Source organism: Chrysochloris asiatica, unplaced genomic scaffold (genome assembly GCF_000296735.1).
Source record: "Chrysochloris asiatica unplaced genomic scaffold, ChrAsi1.0 scaffold00183, whole genome shotgun sequence".
NCBI lineage: Eukaryota > Metazoa > Chordata > Mammalia > Afrosoricida > Chrysochloridae > Chrysochloris > Chrysochloris asiatica.
The window spans coordinates 6867080-6877195 of NW_006408701.1; the positions used below are offsets into that span (position 1 = coordinate 6867080).

Genomic DNA, 10116 nt, shown 5'->3' on the forward strand with positions numbered 1-10116 from the left:
TGGCAATGAAATGATATACGATGGAATGAATGTAAAACTAAAGTTCTCTCATGTAAACTATCATATAATTCACAATAAAACATTAAAAAAAAATTGATGCACTGGCACATTCTACAACATGGATGAATTTTGAAAACATTATATTAACTGAATGAAGTGAAACACAAACTGTCAACTATCGTATGATTTCATTTATTTGAACTATCCAGAATAGGCAATGTCATAAAAAAAGAAAAAAAATTAGCGATTGCCACAGGCTGGGAGGAACAGAGAATGGGGAATTACTGATAGAGTATGGAGATTCATTTTGAGATGATTAAAATGTTCTGGAATTAGATAACAGCGATGGTCCCATGTTGTTGTTGTTAAGTGCCTTAGAGTTGGTGCAAAGCGACACTGAATAGGGATTCTGAGAAGCAGTTGGTTGGTTTGAACTGTTACCCTTTTAGTTAGCAGTCCAGTGCTGATCATACAGTGCCACACCAGGACATTGGTTGCATTATTGTTGTTGTTAGGCACCATTGAGTCGGTACCAACTCACAGTGACCCTATGCACAGCAGACCAAAACACGGCCTGATCCTGGGCCAACCTCACTACTGTTGCCACACTTGAGTCCATCGAGTCTGCTGTTACTTGGCCAATCCATCTTGTTGGGGGTCTTCTTCTTTTTCTCTGACCCTCCACCTTACCAAACATGACATCCTTCTCCAGCGACTGGTCCCTCCTGACAATATGTCTGAAGTATGAGAGATGAAGTTTGGCCATCCTGGCCTCCAAGAAGCACTCTGGCTGCACTTCTTCCAAAACAGATCTATTGGTTCTTTTGGCAGCCCATGGCACTTTCAATATTCTCCTCCAACACCATAACTCAAAGGCATCAATTCTTTTTATGGTTTTCCTTATTCACTGTGCAGCTTCCGCAGCATATGAGGCTATTGAAACTACCATGGCTTGGATCAGGCGCACTTTAGTCCTCAAGCTGACATCTTTGCTCTTCAGCACTTTAAAAAGGTCTTGTGTACCAGATTTGCCTAATGCAATATGTCGTCTGATCTCTTGACTGCTGCTTCCGTGCCTGTTGATAGTTGACCAAGAAGAATGAAGTCCTTGACAACTTCAATCTTTTCACCGTTGATAAGAACGTTGTTTATTGGTCCAGTGGTGAGGATTTTTGTTTTCTTAACCTTGAGATGTAATGCATACTGAAGGCTATGCTCTTTGATCTTCATCAGTAAATGTTTCAAGTCCTCTTCAGTTTCAGCAAGCAAGGTTGTATCATCTGCATATCGCAGGTTGTTGATGAGTCTTCCTCCAATCCTGATGCCACGTTTTCCTTCCCAGAACCCAGATTCTCTTATTATTTGCTCAGCATACAGACTGAATAAGTATGGTGAAAGAATACAACCTTGTCGCACACCTTTCTTAATTTTAAACCGTTCAGTGTTTCCATGTTCTGTTTGAACAACTGCCTCTTGGTCCATGTACAGATTCCTCATGAGCACAATTAAGTGTTCCAGAATACTCCTACTTCGCAATGTTGACCATAGCCTGTCATGATCCACAAAATCAAAAGCCTTTGCATAGTCAATAAAGCAGAGGTAAACATATTTCTGATATTCTAAAATTCCCTGACTAGTACACTCCATAATTGTTAACTATATGATATTATTAATTTCAAATAAAGCTGGTTTAAAGAAAAAAAAAGATTAATTATGTCTCCCAGACTCTTGGTTTGAGCATCACATGCTGATGCAGAGAAATTCATATATATGTTGTTGTTGATGATGATGTTGTTGTTAGGCACCGTGGGGTTGGTTCTGACTCATAGAGAACCTGTATAGGGTTTCCAAGGAGGTCCTGGTAGGTTGAACAGCTGACCGTCCGGTTAGCAGTCCACTGCTTATTAATGATTTATGGAAAAGGTTTAGCTGCTGCTTTCAAAAAGTAACTACAGTGCCACACCAGAATGTTGATACCTGAAGAATAAAGTTATTGTTTTATAACAAGAGCCCATCAGAGTGGACTTGAGCACATCACTGCCTGAAGACAGTGTACCTCCACTGAGGGAATGAAAACCAAAGGCAGGAAGATCCCGTTGTCCAGGCTTTATGATACTTAGACGTTAGCACTGAGGCAGTGTACAGAAATGACTAGGAAATTCAGTGGAAAGGGAGTGAACCTCTGGAAGCCAAAAATCTAGTTATATCTCAACATTATATTATCTCAATAACTTTCTGTCTACCTCTCTAACTATTATCTTGGTACATTTCATGTGCCTCAAAATATCCAGATGTTGTTGGCCAGAGGTGTTTGTGGTATGTGAACTACTATAGTCAATTTCTGATTTGCCTAGTATTTAACTTTTTATCAAAGCCTCTCATGTGAAATGTATAACATTTTGCTTTCTATAATACTATTGGTTCAGTCAGTTTGAAGGACTAGAGGGATTTAACTGGAAGAATTTTGTATTTGTGCACCTCTCCATTGTCCATTTCTCTTTTTTTTCTTTTGTCCCTACCTCAGTTCTCGAATCTGGATATACTTTCATAGGAAAGAAAGTAATAGACTTCTTCAAACCCAAGTATATGCTTTTAAAGTATGTTGCTGTTAAGTGCCGTCGAGTTGGTTCTGACTCATAGCAGCCCTTTATAGGGTTTCTGAGGAGCAGCTGGTGGTGGGTTTGAACTGCTGACCTTACGGCTCTAATTGACCTTGCAGTCCAGTGCATTATCCTGCAGCATCACACCAGGTATACATGTTAAAAATCCTTTATTATAGACATCATCATATATATAATGTATATTTGCACATATACATATGTATATAGTTTTCTTATGCATTGTTATATTTATTTATATCTGGAATACTTTAAAGCAAAGTATATGTCATTAAAGAAAAGCAGTGTGATATATAACAACACAAATAAACATAAAGGTTTCCATGAGTCTTACTTAGCTCTGTCACTAATTAGCTATACGTTGTTTAAGTATAGTCTTCTTTCCTTGAAAAGGCAAAAACAGAACAAAACAAATCTGAATTTTATGACTTCACAATTAAAAATCTATCACTCTTCAATTTCCTCTAGGAATATTTGAATTTTAAAATGGAACAAATGTTTACTATCTCTTATCTCGATGGTGTTGGAAAGTGGTTTAGGGATGTTTTAGTTAGAGCTATAGGGATGGAGGATAGATCATTGGAAGGTCTTGTAGTTACTTTTTGAAAGCAGCTGCTAAGCCTTTTCCATAAAAGGTTGCTCTTGACTTTTATCACAATTAACAAGAGTGGCTCTGAAAAAAAGCAGAATTATGGCATCTTTACTCTTGACTAGTAGACTTTCAAAATGAGTTACTTAAATATCCTGGAGATCATCTGTCTGGAGAAAATTGGGAAACTGTTATAAGGATAAAATATTTTCTGGCTTCAAGCAAATGTCCATTTTCTTAACTCACTAAACTTGCCAAAACTTGTTTAATCAGTTGAATGCTGCCATCTGCTGGCAGCACTCAGTTGAAATAGTTGCTAAATTCACAGCAGAAAACAAACTAAGCTAAAGGCTTGAAGATGTATAAATTGAAAAGCAATATAGGCCGTTTTATGGCTTATTAGTTATTCCATGAATGTATTTTTCTGATATAAGTAACATATGGTTATTTCAGAAACTTTGTGTGATAACAAAAAAATTCAGTTTCAAAAATTGTCAAATTTTAACATATGTTGGTAAATTTTTCCATTTTGTTCATTGTGTTTTGTGTTACTCTGAATTTAATTCAAATGCAACTTTTTTTCATGACTCTGACTTGCCTCCTACCACTATTTATTGAGTAACCTCCTTAGCATCAGGAATGGCGAGACTTTGTCATTCTTTGGACATGTTGTCATGAGGGACCAGTCCCTAGAGAAGGATATATCATGATTGATAATGTGGAGGGTCAGGGAAAAAAAGGAAGACCCCCAATGAGATGAATTCACACAGTGACGATAACAATGGGCTCAAACAAAACAACAATGGAGAGGATAGTTTAGGACCAGGCAGTGTTTCATTCTGTTGTCCATCTGATTCAAGGACACATTACCTCAACAACAGTATACCAGAAAATGTGTTGATTCAACGCATAGAGATCTTGTGTAGGGTTTCTGAGGTTGTAATCTTTATAAGAGCAGAAAGCATCATCTTTCTTCTGGGAAGTGACTGGTAGATTTGAACTGCTAATCTTGTGGTTAACAACCCAGTTTGTAATCCACTACACTACTTGGGCACTGTATTATGTACTGGGAATAAAATTATGAACAAGAAATTGAGGGAGTCCCCGCCCTCACGAAGTTTACATTTAAGAGTGGAGAAGACAAGAAGCAAATAAGTACATGAAGATATAATTAAACGTTGCTGTTGTTAAGTGCCATCAAGTTGGTTCCAACCCATAGTAACCCTGTATAGGGTTTCCAAGGAGTAACTGGTGAGCTTGAACCACTGATCTTGTGGTTCAAACCGACTTTGCAGTACAGTGCAATAACCCAGGACCTAGATCATGATAAACGGTGTAAGAAATAGAAAGCATGATAAGGGATAGTCATTAGAGTGCTACTGCAATCACACTTTTGTCGCTTTTTATTGTCTGGGAAGGTTCATCTAAGATGGTGAAGGAAGTGACATTTAAATAGAAACCTAAATGAACAGAGGGAAGGAGACATTCAAATGTCTGGAGAGAATGTCTACTAGGTGAAAAAGTGTTCAGGTTGAAAAGACAGATGCAAAGGTTCTAGGGCAAGAGCAAGCTTCTTATGTTAAGTGGACCCCAAAGCATGGAGGTTAGTATGGCTGGAAAGGGGTGTGCAAGAAGAAAATTTCAAGGGACTATGACAGGAGAGTACAGCCAGGTCAAATCACAAATAGGCCAAATCAGGTTCAGGCAACATTGTAGGGTTTTTTCCAATTTGGCACATTGAACACAATAGAATTGCACCTTGAAAGATGGATACAATCCACAGTTAGCAATGAACAGAAAGAATATCCCAGAAAGAGACTATGTTAAAGTCAAGGCATGAATGCTGTAGTGGTTAACAGTGTGGGTTAAAGGACTTGAGGACCTTAGTTCAAATTCTAACTCTAGTTTACCATGATTCTCTTTCTCCTACCAATAAGTAGAATTTAAGCATATATTGCTTGATTGAAAGTTGGGACACAAAGAGAGAGTCCTTTCCAAACCTGAAGGGTGGTTGAGAGCCATAATCTCATTGGCCCTACCTCTAGGAAACTGGAGATCATATGAGGGTGGGATTGCTGCACTGATAAGAGTGTTGCAGATCCAACCAAGGGAGAGCATCACCCAACATCCAGTAATATAGGAGTGGACATGCAATAGAGGGGAAAGAGGGAGGGAATTTGACACATAAAAGTATGCCACCACTCATCTCTCAGTTTGTCGTACTGTTGTGGCTTGTGAGTGGCTGTGATTCTGAAAGCTGCCACTGGTATTTTAAATACCACCAGGGTCACCCATGGTGGACAGGTTTCAGATGAGCTTCCAGACAAAGACAGACTAGGAAGAAGGAGTGATGAACTACTTCCCAACATTTAGTCACTGAAAACCTCATGAATAGCAGACAAACACTGTCAGATATAATGCCAGAAAATGTGCCCCTCAGGTTGGAAGGCACTCAAAATGTGACTGGGGAAGAGCTGCCTCCTCAAAGTAGAATTGACCGTGATGACACGAATGGAGTAAAGCCCGTGGGAGAAAAGCCCGCGGGACCTTCATTTGCTGATGGAGCACAACTCAAAATGAAGAGAAACAGCTGTAAACATCCGTTAAAAACCAGAACATGGAATGTATGAAGTATGAATCTAGGAAAATTAGAAATTTTCAAAAAAGAAATGGAATACATAAACATCAATATCGTAGGCATTAGTAAGTTGAAATGGACTGGTATAGGCCATTTTGAACCTGACAACCACATGGTTTACTATGCCAGAAATGACAAATTGAAGAGGAATGGTGTTTCATTCATTGTCAAAAAGAACATATCCAGATCAGTCATGAGGTACAATGCTGTCTGTGATAGGATAACATTAATGTGCCTAAGGAGCTCCCGTAGTGTAGTGGTTACAAATTGGGCTGCTAATCTCACAGTCAGCAGTTCGAAACTACCAGCTGTTCCACGGGAGAAAGATGAGGCTTTCTGCTCCCGTAAAGATTTACAGCCTCGGAAACCCTGTACAGGGTCGCTATGAGTCGGAACCAACTCCACAGCACATAACAACAACAACAACAGGGAAGCTCAGTTAACGTTATTTAAATTTATGCACCAACAACTAAAGCCAGTGAAGACAAAAATAGAAGAATTCTACCAACTTCTTCAATCTGAAATTGATCAAACATGCAATCAAGATGTTTTGATCATTACTGATAATTGGAATGCAAATGCTGGGAGGAAAGAAGAAGGATCAGTAGTTGGAAAACATGGTCTTGGTGATAGAAATGATGCTGGAGAATGCATGATAGAATTCTGGAGGACCAATGATTTGTTCATTTCAAATACCTTCTTTTGACAGCATAAGAGACATGGACCTCACCAAATGGAATATATAGAAATCAAATTGACTACATCTGTGGAAAGAGAAGATGGAATAGCTCCATATCATCAGTAAAGACAAGGCCAGGGGCAGACTGTGGAACAGACCATCAATTACTCATATGCAAATGCAAACTGAAGCTGAAGAAAATGAAAACAAGTCCACGAGAGCCAAAATATGACCTTGAATATATCACCTGAATTTAGAGATCATCTGAAGAACAGATTTGATACATTAAACACTAAAGACCGAAGACCAGAAGAGTTGTGTGATGACATCAAGATCATCATACATGAAGGAAGCAAAAAGTCATTAAGAAGACAAGAAAGAAGGAAAAGGTCAAAATGGATGTCAGAAGACACACAAAAACTTGCTCTCCAGCATAGAGATGCTAAAGCAAATGGAAAAAATAAAGAGGTCCAAGAGCTGAACAGAAAATTTCAAAGATAAGCTCAAGAAGATAAAGCCAAATATTACAACAAAATGTGCAAAGATCCAGAATCAGAAAACCAAAAAGGAAGAACACACGCTCAGCATTCCTCAAGCTGGGGGAACTGAAGAGAAAATTCAAGCCTCGATTTTCGTTATTGAAGGATTCTCTAGGCAAATTATTGAATGATGCAGAAAACATCAAGAGAATATGGAAGGAATACACAGAGTCACTGTACCAAAAGGAAATGGTTCTTGTTCAACCGTTTCAAGAAGTAGCATATGATCAAAAGCCAATGATACTGAAGGAGAAAGTCCAAGGTGCATTGAAGGAATTGGCAAAGAACAAGGCACCAGAAATTGATGGAGTAAAAACGGAAATCTTTCTAGAAAGTGAGGTGCCACAGGAGGCACTCATTCATCTCTGCCAAGAAATTTGGAAGACGACTATCTGGCCGACTGATTGGAAGAGATCTGTATTTGTGTCCTTTCCAAAGAGAGGTGACCCAACAGAATGCAGAAATCGTTGGACAAACTCTTTGATATCCCATGAGAGTAAAGTTTTATAAAAGGTAATACAAAAAAGGCTGCAAGCATATATTGAGAGAGAACTTCCAGAGGTTCAAGCTGGATTCAAAAGAGGCTGTGGAATGAGGGGTATCATTGCTGGTGTCCGATGGATCTTGGCTGAAAGCAGAGAATATCAGAAACATGTTTACCTGTGATTTATTGACTATGAAAAGGCTTTTGATTGTGTGGATCATGACAAGTTATGGACAACATTACAAAGTATGTGTATTCCTGAACACTTAATTGTTCTCATGAGGAATCTGTACATGGACCAAGAGGCAGTTATTCGAACAAAACATGGGAACACTGAATGGTTTAAAATTAAAAAAGGTCTGCGACAAGGTTGTATTCTTTCACCATACTTATTAAACCTGTATGCTGAGCAAATAATCCGAGAAGCTGAGTTATATGAAGAAAAATGTGGCATCAGGATTGGAGAAAGACTCATTAACAACCTGCGATATGCAGATGATACAACCTTGCTTGCTGAAAGTGAAGAGGACTTAAAACATTTACTGATGAAGATCAAAGAGCACAGACTCCAGTATGGATTACATCTCAATGTAAAGAAAACAAAAATCCTCACCACTGGACCAATAAACCACATTGTTACCCACGGAGGAAAGATTGAAGTTGTCAAGGGCATCATTCTTCTTGGATCAACTATCAACATTCATGAAAGCAGCAGTCAAGAAATCAAACGACGTATTGCATTAGGTAAATCTGCTGCACCAGACCTTTTTAAAGTGTTGAAAGCAAAGATGTCAGCTTGAGGATTAAGGTGCGCCTGACCCAAGCCATGGTATTCTCAATAACCTCATATGCATGGGAAAGCTAGACAGTAAATAAGAGAGACCGTAGAAGAATTGATGCACTTGAGTTATGGTGTTGGAAGAGACTATTGAAAGTGCCATGGGCTGCCAAAGGAACCAACAGATCCGTTTTGGAAGAAGTGCAAGTAGAATGCTCCTTGGAGGCCAAGATGGCCAAACTTCGTCTCTCATACTTCGGACATAGTTCAGGAGGGACCCATCACTGGAGAAGGATGTCATGTTTGGTAAGGTGGAGGGTCAGAGAAAAAGAGGAAGACTCCCAACGAGATGGATTGGCCAAGTGGCAGCATCTATGGACTCAAGCATGGCAACAATAGTGAGGTTGACCCAGGATCGGGAAGTGTTTCGTTGTGTTGTGCATAAGGTCGTTGTGAGTTGGTACTGACTAGATGACACCTAACAACAACAACAACAACAACAAAAGTATGCAGCAAAAAGTTTGAGAATAATAGAGAGAGGGAAATGGGTAGGAGCTATAATTTCACCTAGTCTTGGGTAGAAATTTTAGTTGCCACTAACGTACTGGTTACGAATCGGGCTGCGTGCCACAAGGTCAGCAGTTCGCAACTACCAGCGGTTCCGTGGGAGAAAGATGAGGCGGTCTGCTCCCTTAAAGATTTACAGACTCAGAAACCCTGTGTAGGGTCGTTATGAGTCGGAACCGACTCCACGGCACACAACAACAACAACAACAAAGGAGAAATATTCTATAGATTATTGTTGTTTTTGTTAAGTTCCCTGTAGTAGGTTTTGACTTAATAGTGAAATTATGCAGAACAGAATGAAACACTCTCTGGTCCTGTGCCATCCTCACAATTGTTATGTTTGAGTCCATTATTGCTGCCACTGTGTAGATATGTCTCAATGGGTGTCTTCCTCTTTTTTGCTGACCCTCTATCCTTTTCCAAGGACTGATCCTTTCTGAGAACATGTCCAAAGTGCAAGAGATGAAGTATTGCCATCCTTGGATCTATGGAGCATTCTGGTAGTACTTCTTCTAATACCGATTTAATTGTTTCTTCTTACAAGCCATGGTACTTTCAATATTCTTTGCCAATACCGTAATTCAGGTGCATCAATTCTTCTAGTTTTCCTTATTCAGTGTCTAACTTTCACATGTGTATAACGCAGTTGAAAACACCATGGCTTGGGTCAGGCACGCCATAGTACTCAAACTGCATCTTTCCTAGTTAAAACTTTTAAAAGGTCCTTTGCAGCAGATTTGTCTAATGCAATAATTTCTTGACTGTTGTTTCCATGAGTGATGATTGCGGATACACACAAAATGAAGTCTTTGACAACTTCAATCTTTTTTGTTTTGTTTTTTCATGTTTTATTGTGAATTATATGATAGTTTACATGAGAGAACTTTAGTTTTACATTCATGCCACCGTATATCGTTTCATTGCCATGGTTCCAATCCCCTATAAACCCACCCCCTACACTCCCCCACCACCCCCCATTCTTCAGCATACAGTCCCTCTCCCTCTCTGGATCCAAAGTCCCCATCCGCTTCATCACTCCACATCATCTTCTCTGCCTCTATCTCGGGCCTTGCTGCTTCTCTGGGTAGGGTCCCGCTCTAGGCTCTTCTCCGTTGATGGTCCTAGAGACCTCCGCTCCTAGACTGGAGAGTTAATCACTCCCTTCCTTGCTACAAAACGTCTACCTTTACATTTCCAACCCTCACAGTCATTTCTGATAACAAT

The 10116-nt window shown here is 39.4% G+C and overlaps 1 protein-coding gene across 1 annotated transcript in view; it reads right to left on the reverse strand.

Moving 5' to 3' along the window:
* LOC102815131 (leucine zipper protein 4-like) overlaps nucleotides 1-10116 on the reverse strand; it is a gene marked incomplete at its 5' end in the record, with an annotated part of 45104 nt that overhangs the window by 6355 nt on the left and 28633 nt on the right. The gene's annotated exons all lie outside the window — the stretch shown is intronic.